This window comes from Lynx rufus, unplaced genomic scaffold (genome assembly GCF_022079265.1).
Source record: "Lynx rufus isolate CCGP_SWC_20201006 ecotype Redwood Valley unplaced genomic scaffold, mLynRuf1.p SCAF_25, whole genome shotgun sequence".
Lineage (NCBI taxonomy): Eukaryota > Metazoa > Chordata > Mammalia > Carnivora > Felidae > Lynx > Lynx rufus.
Genome location: NW_025814840.1, coordinates 7,902,497 through 7,912,898, shown reverse-complemented (window position 1 = coordinate 7,912,898; position 10,402 = coordinate 7,902,497). Strand labels below are relative to the sequence as shown.

At 42.9% G+C, this 10,402-nt stretch overlaps 1 protein-coding gene across 7 annotated transcripts in view; it reads left to right on the top strand.

Moving 5' to 3' along the window:
• RNLS (renalase, FAD dependent amine oxidase) overlaps positions 1–10,402 on the top strand; it is a 298,200-nt gene that overhangs the window by 42,099 nt on the left and 245,699 nt on the right. The window lies entirely within an intron of this gene.

Here is a 10,402-nt window from a genome sequence, read left to right as displayed (position 1 = left end):
ACAATCTGTTCACTCCAAGTTAGTGTTACTATTCAACAAGAAGACATCTGAGCTATATCTCCACAAAGGACCACGTAGACTCACACAATTATGCAGAGAATACAACAGCTAATCTGAAGGTCTTTTCTCCCCCCCTCTCAAAAACTGGAGTTGCTCTTGGCTGAATTAGCTGGTTAATTTATCAACTGTCCACCTCGCTTAGTCTTTGTAGAAACAGTTTCTAAATCCCTTCAAACTGTAGTTTATGTTCACGATGGTTTAGAGCTTATGTTTTCTGGCGGCCACGGAATGTGTCACCCCATTAGAGAGACTCTCAATATTGTTTATGGAAACAGGGAACAAAATGAAGTCATAAATCTGGAAGACACCCTATTTGGCCACTGCCTTTTGGGGAGAAGTAAGTCCAAATAATTAAAAAAAAAAAAAAAGGGCCAGTTAACTTTTTTTCTTAAACATTTCCCAGCCAGGGCGTGTTATAACCTAACACAGTAACCTAAGTCAGCAGCCATGTGTGTTTTCTTAAGTAGGTTCCTTGTAGAAAACTGGAACAAAGGACATGACAGGATAATGTCTCAAACTGTCCCCTAAATCTTTCTTAATTTTTCTATCGTTTTGCTTCTATTTTGAATGCCTCAACCCATAGGTAAGCCCTCTTAACTGTGCAATTGAAAACACCCCAAGTGAGCCTGCTCCAAACTCAAGAAAGAAAAATCAGATTTCACACTAGGAATGAAGTACTTTATTATTTCTTTCACGTTCTGCTTCCTTTACACTTTTCTGGAAGCATCTCTAAAGGCGGGCATGGCAAGAGATTTCGAGGAGAGACACCATGGCAGAAATGTCTTTTCTAAGGGTTAATGAGGTCACGTTGTTTGTTATATTTTTTGAGGTCTTAGAATACTTGTGCATTTTTTATTCTGATGACAAAGTGCAGCTGTTTCTAGTCAACCCTTTTTAAATAAAGTTCTTCCTTTGCGCATCCGTTGCAAAATCAGCAAACTTCTGGGCCCAGAGTGAATCTTCCCCTGTGTGCATTCCAGATACTTTATTGTTTATGGGAGTTAATCTCCAGGTTAATCTCCAAAGATGGACTTTTTTTTTTTTCCCCAGTTGGACTCACATATAAGTAAATAAAGTCCCCATCTGGATCTCTGCATCTGAGGCTTGTTTTGAATTCATATATAAATTCCTCAATTCCACACAATTGTGCTATGTGAACCATCTCTGCACATGAATTATATTTTTCCACTGTTAAAATTCTCAAGTGACTCAACAAGTATGTCATTCTTTTCTCTTCCAGGGTCCCCCTCGGGACCCTAGATTTGGAAGGAGTTCACTTATAACATTGCCATCACGAGCACCACCTTTCCCCCTGCCTTTTGTTTTCACTTTTATTGAAATATCCGTATAGAAAGATGCACGAGTATTAAGGAAACATCTTGATGAGTTTTGGCAAATCAAACATACACCCATAGAGCCGGTGCCCCTGCCAAGAAATGAGACACGCTAGTGCCCTGAGATGGCCCCTGCTAACACTCCTTTCCAGTCGCTGACCCTCCCGCCCTCCAGCAGCCATTTGCCTGACTCCTAGCGGCATAGATTTTTTTCTTGCCAGTTACAGGCATTCCGTGTAAATGGAATTCCATTTACATTCCATTCCATGTAAATGGAATCAAACAGTAGATGCTTTTTAGTGTTTAGGTTCTTTCACTTGCCGTTTTTTTGGTGAGCGTTATCTTCTTGATACGTAGAGTTAAAATTGTTTTTTTTTTCTCTTACTGCTGTGTAGAATTAGGTTGTATAGATGTTACGTTGTATAGACATAGCGCATTTCATCCATTTCATGTTCATGGGCATTTGAGTAGTTTTCTAGATGGTGCTGTGATAGATAGTGCTCCTGTGAGCATTCTTGTGTGTTCCCCTTGGTGAGCAATTTGCACACATTTGTCTTGGATGTATCCACAGGGGTCATCAACGTATTCTAGTTTTTTAATTTTAGTTTATGTTTTTCAAGGTATTCTTTTTTTATTTTACGTTTATTTATTTTGAGAGAGAGACAGGTCAAGAGGGAGAGAGAGAATCCCAAGCACTATCTGTGTGGAGCCCAACACGGGGCTCGAACGCACGAACAGTGAGGTCATTCCCTGAGCCCAAACGAAGAGTTGGAGGCTTAACCAATTGAGCCACTTAGGCGGCCCTGTTTTTTCAGTTTTATTGATGAAAAACTTACATTACTGAGAATTTCTCATCAGCCAGAGTTACTGTGTTGAGTTCATATCGTTCTTTTTCTAAATTGTAGAAACTCAACGTTTTAATTCGCCAGGCTGCCTGCCCTCTTGGTTTCAATCAAGCCAGGTCCTTTTCCGCCCTGCGCGCCGTCCTCCGCTTGCCCTGCATACGTGTGCACGCTGCACACTCATTCTTACTCTTTCCTCCTTGCTTGTATTTTTGTCTCCTGGAATGGTCTAGTAATAACACCGAAAGTAACAAGTAACAGCGGCAACCGTGCACTGAGCACTGACCGTGTGAAGAAAGTGACGATACTTTTCACATACTTGACTCCCGCATTATTCTCATGTTGTGCAAATATTACTGTCCCAGTTGACCAATACTTTTTCATTGGGATGCTTATGATGTACATGTACCAAAAAAGAACCGAGAATAATATATAGTTACCACTGAGAGACCCAGCTCTCAGATTTGATTGATGCTGAAAATCTGTCATTTTGCCTCCATGTTTTTCTTTATCAGGGCCCCGCCCGAGTCAGTCAGGATCAGTCGCCTCTGCAGCCGATGCTTTTAATAACCTCTCGACATCTTGTTCATTGGAGAAGGGATGTTATTGTTCATTATTTCTTGTAATGGTAGTATGGAATGCCAGCCGGGTGTGGGCCCCTCCCCCAGGCGTGTGCCATCTCATATTTTATACGTGAGGATGTCCACATCCAGAGGGGTGACCGGTGCGGGGCCACGTGGCAAGCAAATTTCAACCTCTTTTGTTAGTTCTCCGATACAGCCGTTCTCTTAAAGTCCGCTTCGATGACCTCATCGTCTCAGGTAAACCTTCTCTCCTTACGTCAGTGCCTCCTTCTGAGGCTCTTCTGCCCTTGCTGCTCTGGACCCGAATGCCTCTTGTTTTCTCTCCCACTGCGATCGTGCTTTCTCTCTTCTGTGTTGGTGGCCCCTCCGCTTCCTCCTAAAACACAGGCAGGACTCAAGGCTGTGTCTTCTGTGCTGTCTCTGTTAGCGGTTTCACTTACTCGTGGGCGTTCTGTGCGGAAGACCCCAAATCTTCATTTTTAGCCCTGATTTCTCCTTCATGACTTCGACCCAGGGCTCAGGCTACTCACGGAGTGTTCCACTTGTGCAAAGCTAATTTCGACGTCTTCTCTCCTCACCAAACCTGCGCCTGCCCTTATGTCCAGTGCGGGGTCACCCCATCGCTTTGTCATTCTCTCCTCGTGACCCCATGCGTCGTCGAACTCTTGCCTGCACTTCCATAGAAGCTTCGTAAGGGACCTTCCCCGTCCCTCGTTTCTACCCATCCTCACAACTGACCTATCACTCTTCCGTGCAAATAAACTTTGAGGGGTTCCCCAGTGCATGCCAACTAAAATTGGCCCATTAGTGCCTTATCTGATTTCAACTGATCTTTCAAGTCAAATTAATCTATTTTTTCCTCCCGGTATGGCTACACTTTCCCATTTCGGAATCTTTTCCCAATGCTGTTTCTTTCTCTAGAAAGCATTTCCTCCTTTCTGTGAAAACCCGGTTCATCCTCCAAGGCCCCACTTCCTTGTATCCTTTCTTTGTATCCTCAACCAAAAATAATACTTGGTGGTCTTTTTTTAATCAGGGATGATTGACGCCAGGGGAACAGGCCAGTCCAAGGGAAGCCACTTCAAACAGGGAATGGGACCAAAATTTTATACTAAGCAAGAGTAAGGGGGTTGATTTGGGGCTTTCACTTGAAAACATACCCCAAAATTATAAGTTATAAACTTATTTTCCTTATAATTGATAACATTTGTGTTATAATTGAAGTTATGTGTTAATTCTTGGAAAGTACAAAGAGCGACCAAGGTATTTGTTGATTTTTTGGCATGAGTTTCTGACAATTCTAAAATGATTCAGTCACATTGATTTTGACTTTTGCAGCACAAATATAAATGATTTTTTAAAAACTCCGGAAACTCAGTTTTATTGAGAGCATTTTACTTTAATTTGATTTTTAAAACACCATGTCGGGGCACCTGAGTGGCTCAGTTGGTTAAATGTCCTACTCTCGATTTTGGCTCAGGTCATGATCTCACACACAGTTCATGGGTTCGAGCTCCACATCGGGCTCTGTGCTGACAGTGCAGAGCCTGCTTGGGATTCTCTTTCTCTCTCCGCCCTCTCCTGCTCGTGCTGTCTCTCTCTTTCAAAAATAAATAAATAAGCGTTAAAAAAAAAAAAGTAAGTAAAAAGCACCATGTCAATCCCTTATCACTTGTTTAATTACTTGTGTTCTCTCTACCATATTGTCACTTATGAGTGCCTTTGCATGGAATTTGAGTGGTTCTTCCCTGTTTCCACTTTCACTGAACTTTATGCAATTATGCAGATATTTCTATACTCTCTTTTAGCAATAGGTTACCATTGATGTAATCATTAAACAACTTGTGAGACTTTCTGTGATTACTTAACACTTTTCCTTAGGTTTTCTCTGGTGTTTACCGTTGTCCGAGTGTTTGAGTACTATCTGTTCCACAGGTGTTAGTTAAGTTTCTTGCAAGGCAAGACTCATGCCTTGTTCGTTTTTGTACCTATGTCTGAATCCATGGAAATGTCTTGTACATAATAAATATTTAATAAGTATTTGTTGAATTCTGTCTTCTGTTGGTTCCTCAGTAGAACCAATCCTTGCCTTTGGCTGAATTCCATCATTGGAAACAATACTGTAAAAGTAGTTTATAGAAAAATGGATCATTTCTTTTTTATATGAGAGCAGTGCATTAATACGGTGTCGCGTTCCACATCAGAGACTCAATTTCAGATATAACCAATCGTGTATCCTGAAAGATATGATAACTAAAATCTTCTCTGAAAACTTAAGTAAAACCTGTATTCCAAGTCTTATAAAATGTTTATTGGCTTATCATGTATAATGACTACTTGTGTGTTACAATGTGTACATAAAATGAAAAGGTATAAACCAGACTATTTAACATAAGTGTAAAGGCTGACGTAAACATCAGTTAAGATCTAATTGACAACATTCTCTTCTCCGTCCAAAACTTAGAAGGGGCTTTGGAAAATGATTTTAATAACCCGATTCTTTTTAAAAATCTCACTGCAGGATGCCTTAAGCAGATTACTTCATTTACTCCTAAGTAAGTAGAGTTTGGGTTTGGGAGAAGTGGACAATTCTGTTGGCCTTAGCTTTGCCTCATCTTATTTTAGGGGTTACCTCAGTACCTGTCTGAGGATGTGATAATGGTTTTGTTTCTACCACTAAGAGCTGAGCTAACATTTTCCCCAGTCACCCTCTCTTTATCCTACTTAAAGCCATTCAGTCTGAGAACAAATAAATTCTACACAAGAGCAAAGAGTAGTTACGTCATTCTACTTGATGTTTAGTCATGAGAATACTTCACACACCATTGGGAAACCATTAAAACTATTATCAGGTCATTGGAATGGGCATTTTAAAGGGAATTTCTGGGAGAAGATAATGCCCTGAGTTAGCACGTGCTGTTGTACAAAAATCAGTGAAGCGGCCAAAATTCAAGAATGGTGGGAAATATGTGGCTGTGGTGGAGTAGCGTGGCGATCTGTGAAGCAGTTTGGGGTCACGCGCACCTGCATCGCTAACATCTGACTGGGGAAACAAAGACTCGCCTCCATAACTCGAATGTCCTTGCTCTCTCTTATAAAGCTTTTATCTGGACTCAGTAGAATTACAGTGTACCTTATCTGATGTGGGTAAATAAAGTATTCTGATAAATATAATTTGTGGTCCAATTAAAATAGACAACTTATCCAAAAGATGAGTTCGTAAACCATTTTCTCATACTTCTCTTTCTCTTCAGCACCCAAATATCCTTTTGCCGTCGGGTTTCTCTTTGTCGCCCTAGCAAGGCCTATTAACTTGCAGGGCCCTTAATAAAGAGGGCTGCCTTCTGATGTATCTCTCGATCCCTCCATGTAATCGTGACAACTGAAATCAGACGCTGTTCTCTGTTCCTCTCCAGTTGTAACGTGGTATTTCCTTCACTTTCCTTTAGCTGGGCCAGGTGTTGGCACCAGGGACTTCAGGAGCATTTATCAAGAAACATTTGCTCAGTTCGACCCAAATACCACAAGACAGCCTCATCTTTTCTTTAACCTTTACAGTTCTCAAAGACAGAATGGTGCCCAGGCCGGCACAGTTGATCTCATTTTGTTGAATTTGAATGCAGGTCCAGTTACTCTCAAGCAACTTAAGATTTCTTGGTTCTTTTTAATGTTGATTTATTTTGAGGGGGGGTGGGGGGCAGAGGATCCAAAGCGGGCCCTGCGCTGACAGCAGCGAGCCTGACGCTCGCGAACTGTGAGATCACGATCTGAGCTGACGTCGGATGCTCGACCGACTGAGCCACCCAGGCGCCCCTAGCAATTTAGTTTGACCGTTTAAAAGAAAATCTCCAGAGTGTTATTATTGACTCAAAAACATCAAGCATCCACAAGTCTGAGGCACTGTATGAGGATACAAAGTCAGACCTGTTTGCAGCCTTCGAGCTCATGCTTTGATGGAAGGGAGGTGCATGTATGTTGTCTTCACCACGTGTAACCAGAACTCGACACATAGTATATATGTTTGTTTTGTTGTATGTTAAAATCCGTTTATAGTAATACTATGTTTGCCTATCTTGCCTGCCTTTGCATAGGTTTTGAGGGCTGGGGCTTTGTCTTATTCACACAAGTGTATTCCAAGTAATGTACTTAATCCAGACATTTTCGGTCTTCCCATCAAACTTTTTTTTCAGTGAATTCTCATTGGAAACAATTTATTAGAGAGTGAACCAACATGCATTTCTGGAAACCATATGTTATCTCATTAGGCTTCTTTGATGACCCTGCCTTGATGCTCCCTTCTGTTTCCATTCATTTATTCTGTCATCGGCACATACTAATTATGAGAGAGCTTTTCCTACATGTGACATGATATTCAGCCAGAGCCGAAGCCATATTTTGTGAGAAAATATATTTTCAGTTACCCAAAGACTAAAGGATTATTATTATTTACATACAACCACCATGAGAATCATTAAAGATGTAGACTTACACGGGAAGAAAAAGCAAGACCAAAGGAAAAAATAGGACACACAAGAAAGCAATAGTGTATTTGTAAACGTATCGTAAATGTAATTAACTGTCAACTGTAAACAAATAGCTGTTTTTTAACATGAAACTAAAATGCTAGACGACAACAAAGAGACGGCCTATACGCATGTTCAGTGGTGGTTAAATTTGTGGCGGCACCAAAAAATAACTCGATAAAATGATAGCTTCTAAACTGGCAGAGGGGAGAAACACGGAATTTGGGCAACGTTAGTTCAAAGGAAGTCAAGAAAAGAGAGCAGATGAGCAAAATGCAGGAGAAAATGCAAAGTAAGATGATGGAAATAAGCTCAGTGTGTTAGTCATAGCCTCATGGAGACGAATCAGTCACCGCGGCGGGAGGGGGGGGGGAGGGAGAGTCCTCGCATGGTGTTTGGTGTGTCCCAGGCACCACTCGGAGGTCTACGTCCATATTAGCTCTTAACATCAGCCCACGCAGAGGGGACAGCTAGTACCTCATCTTGTGAATGAAGTTGCTGGAGTACAGAGAGGTTGAGTCTCTTGCCGGAAGTCACACAGGTTAAAGGTCTTGGATCCAGGAGTAGATTCAGGTCAGCTGCTCTTGAGGCTACCAGTCTCCAGGGGCATCGCTCTCTTTGGTCATGTTGCCCGGGAAACGCGAGCTGCACAATTGTGTACATAGTGTGATGCCACTTAAAAACGTGAGAACAAAAAACCCAACACTATATGGTGTACTACACATAAGTGTGTATTAAGGATATTGGAGCAACAGGGGTGTCTGAGTGGCTCAGTCGGTTGGGGGGCCGACTCTTGATTTTGGCTCAGGTCATGGTCACGGTTAGTGAGTTCAAGCCCAGTGTCAGGCTCTGTCACTGACAGCGTGGAGCCTGCTTGGGTGTCTCTCTGACTTTCCTTCTCTCTCTGCCCCTTTCTGCTTCTCTCTCTCTCTCCCTCTCTCTCTCTCTCTCTCTCCCTCTTTCTCTCTCTCTCTCTCAACATAAATGGATAAGCTTAAAAAAAAAAGAGTATTGGAAAAACCCATTCATCGGAATGACAGAATGATATTTACCAATTTCAGGGTAACGGTTACCTCGAAGAGAGAGAGGAAACCAATATATGATCTCAGAGGGCTTCAGCTGTATCTGTTATGTGTTTGTTTTTAATATATGATGTGAAGCAAACATGGCAAAAATGTTACGATTTGTTAAGGCTGGATGATGATTCATGAGTGTTTTCATAATATTTTCTATTCTTTTTGTATGTTTGGCATATTTCACAATGAACATATTTTCTCTTAAACAGTTATAGGAAGTAGACGTTTCTCTCTTCTGTCACGAAATTGGTCATTGAATCCTGAATTTTGCGTACGAGCAATTGTTCCTTTTGCATGTTGCTCCTTTGGTAAAATACACTGCTACCCATCAGTGCACGTGTACAAAACTATAACGATGTTGGTGTTTGGGAAAGCAATAACTCACGGACCTTTTCTCCACCCAAATTTGGAACCAGTTGAGAGAGGAAGACAAAGGAGTCTGGCAAATACAAATGCTACTTACAAGACATTTGGAGAATGTGACTGGGTGTGTGGTGAAAGTGGACTTCTATTTTTTAATTTTTTTATGTTTATTTATTTTGAAAGAGACAGAGAGAGACAGAGAATGAATGGGGGGAGGGGCAGAGAGAGGGAGAGGATCCCAAGCAGGGTCCACGCCGTCTGCACAGAGCCTGATGCAGGGCTTGAGCTCACGAACTGGGAGATCATGACTTGAGCCAAAACCAAGAGTGGGGCACTTGGCCGACCTAGCCACCCGGGTGCCCGGAAAGTGGACTTTTACTACTGAGTGGACCTACCCACCCGCCAGAGGCAGTCCTGGAGAATCATCGACCTTGCAGGGGAGGGCCTGCCCCTGTGGAATGTATGGCCGTGAGAAGCAAGGCCAGACTCGAGTTTTCCGGCAAGAGGGAGGAAGCCGCTGGGCTCCGTCCACCGGGCGCCTCCCAACAGCCCCTCTCGCCTAAATTCACGACCGTGGAGGACTGCGCGGTGCGGGAGAGACTGCAAGAGTTTAGAGACGATTGTCCTTAGTGGGGGTCTGAAGAGTAAGGAAGAAGTGTTTCTGTGTCCCTCCCCGACCCACCCAGACAACAGTGAATCTGCCTTCCGTGGCTTCCAGACGCTTGGAACATTGAGGGATTTTGAGGACGTGGGTCATTAGTTCATAGCCCAGTTGGCGCAGCTGATGGCGTTCTCTCGGTCCTCCCAGCCCCAGCAGATACCCTTATCCGCGAATTCCACGTGTGTATTTTCATTCACTTGTTCATTTACTATCGAATTATCTGAGAGACGGTCTCCCTTCGTGCCCTCCGTTCCGGAACTCCCCTCTCTGAACTGGTTGCTCTGTCAACCTGCCTCAGAGCTGCCGTTGTCCACCGTCATTTGAGAACTTTCTGTCACCTCTCTGCTGCGTTCTGTTGGGTCCTGTCTCCTGCGTGCTTGCACCTTTGTTGGGGTGGGGCACCCCACCTAGTGGCTTCCTCAGAGCACGTACAGGGGAGATACACCTTTCAGCCATGCCTCTCTGAAAGCATCCTTCTCCTAGCCTTCCATCTTTGGGGCCTTTTTCTCCTTTTTAAGACTCCTTCAATATTATCCTTCCGTCCTGCTGCTGCATTTTTCTCTACTATTTTATTTTTATCGTAGTGTCCTTTCTTACAAAATGAGGTGCAATGTCGTCTCTTACCCATCTGAGGATAACAAACTGCTTCTCAAGTTTAATTTATTTTTCCTCTCAGTTCCTGCGTTTGTTTTGTTTGTTTGAGTCTTTTTGCTCTCGGTGTCTTCACAGCTGATGACCCTTGGCTGTCCATATTTAAAGGACCACTGCTTAAATGCCAGTTGAACAAGTGGACTGGCACATTCCCCTGAAGGACAATCAGGCCAAGTCCTGACCGTTTTAGAGGGGACCACTCAATAGGGCTGAGGAAAACCCACATAGTACTTTTGTATGAATTAGGAAAAAGATCCCCTGGAGCCTATGAGTTGATGAACGATGGGTGCCTTCATGCTAATTAGAAA